Genomic DNA, 1,224 nt, shown 5'->3' on the forward strand with positions numbered 1-1,224 from the left:
AATAACTCATATGCTATAATTATAATACATACTACAGTACATATAATTTATTATTATTACTATTAACATCCTGACCACAGTTTTCCCTCTTCCCTCTCCACCAAGTTCCTCCCCCCAACCTCTCTTTTGTGCCCCCATCCGCTCTCACTGTTTCTATTTTCTATTCAGGAAAGGGCAGGCCTCCCACAGACATCAAACAAACATGTCATATCAAGTTTCCATACAAACATTTATCTCACGCTGGGTTGCCTCATCCTTCATATGTCAGTATGTTTTATACAATTCCTACTCATACAAGCTACTTGCTATGTACAGAAACATCGGTAGTACTTCTCCTTTTGATACTATGATACTAATATTCTTCTTCATGTATTCACCTGCTCTTGAAATTCCAAATGATGTTCCCTTAAATGGGAGTTGGGGGTGGAAAGGGTTCCTGGAAGAAGCCTGATAAGGAGTTAACATCTTATCTTTGAACACAAATTTGTCACTGTGCTGTACTGTACAGATTCGTCCCTCTGTGTGCACTGTTAAGGAAGAAGACTGAGGACCATAGCAAGCAGCACGTTAATTTTGATTAAGGAATTGAGGGAAAAACAAAAGTACCACATACATATATTCATGCATGCATGTATACACATACATACATGTTTACACTTGCTTAAAGGACATTTGGAAACATACACATGATAGTCCATGCCTGCAATCTCAGGTCTCTGCAAAGAGATAAGAGAAGTATGCTAACCAAAACTCAGGGTCTTGAAAGGCCTATGGAAACCCACTAGTTAGAAAGCTAATTTCAAAATGTAACTTTTTTTTAAGAGAAGGTGTTTCTTTCTCTTAAAAGAATTACCTGCATGGTTGGCAAATGTCACTCCCAGATCATATAAGTAATTAAATTAAAGTCACAGTACAAGGTATGGGATACCTCCCTACAAATGATTGGTCAGAGAGGCCCCCAGAACTCTCCAAAACATCATGGACTTACCAGTGCCCTTGGTTACCCACCCTAACTCCATGTTAAGACCCTACACACTTTAACTGCAGGACATAAAGGAACCAGTCTCAAACCAACAAGGAAGCTTCCTCCCTGAGAGCTTGCCTTTATAAAGCTGGAAAGGCTATGCAGGCCCTGGGAGATAAAAGACACAAATGCTTTCACCCAGTGCTGGATACCAACCTGACAGCAAAGATGGACCCATGAGTGCAATCGCAGCATGACAC

This window comes from Rattus norvegicus, chromosome 6 (genome assembly GCF_021556685.1).
Source record: "Rattus norvegicus strain SHRSP/BbbUtx chromosome 6, alternate assembly SHRSP_T2T, whole genome shotgun sequence".
NCBI lineage: Eukaryota > Metazoa > Chordata > Mammalia > Rodentia > Muridae > Rattus > Rattus norvegicus.